We start from the raw sequence: 623 nt of genomic DNA, 5'->3' as shown, positions 1-623 counted from the left end.
TGGCGGAGGCAAACTACCCAACCAAGCCAGCAGCAACCAAGCCATAGGGTTGCAAACAGACGTGCAACCCAGTACCCACAAGGGCAGGGGTAAGCCGCCAAGCCTAGCAAGGTAGGTGTGCTCCCAAAACCAAACAACGCACAAAGGGAGCAAACACGGGCAAACAAGTGACGCCATGGCCTACTCGCCCACCGCCCTCTATATTGCCTAACCTTGGCAACCATGGTCCATTCCCCACTATATGCCATGGCCTTGTGCCCATGGTCTTCACAAGACAGCATCCAAGGCGCCTGAAAGGCCAAGGGAGCCCAACCCAGCAATGCCCAGCCAAGGCCAGGCATTCCAGTGCCTACCCGGGCAAAAACGCCCAAAGCATGCCCCATTCGTTAGCCTATCCAGGCAAAAACGCCCAAAACCAGCCCATTCCAGTGCCTATCCGGGGAAAACGCCCAAAGCATGCCCATTCCTTAGCCTATCCAGGCAAAAACGCCCAAAACCAGCACATTCCAGTGCCTATCCGGGCAAAAACGCCCTAAGCCTGCGCATTCCAGCGCCCCGCAGCATGCCACCCTCCTATAGGGTTTGCGCAACCAACCCGCCTAACCACCAGTGGCAACCAAAGG

This window comes from Tasmannia lanceolata, unplaced genomic scaffold (assembly GCF_043159265.1).
Source record: "Tasmannia lanceolata isolate RefF3 unplaced genomic scaffold, GAP_Taslan_0.1 ptg001346l, whole genome shotgun sequence".
Taxonomy (NCBI): Eukaryota; Viridiplantae; Streptophyta; class Magnoliopsida; order Canellales; family Winteraceae; genus Tasmannia; species Tasmannia lanceolata.
Note: the sequence above shows the minus strand (reverse complement) of the source record.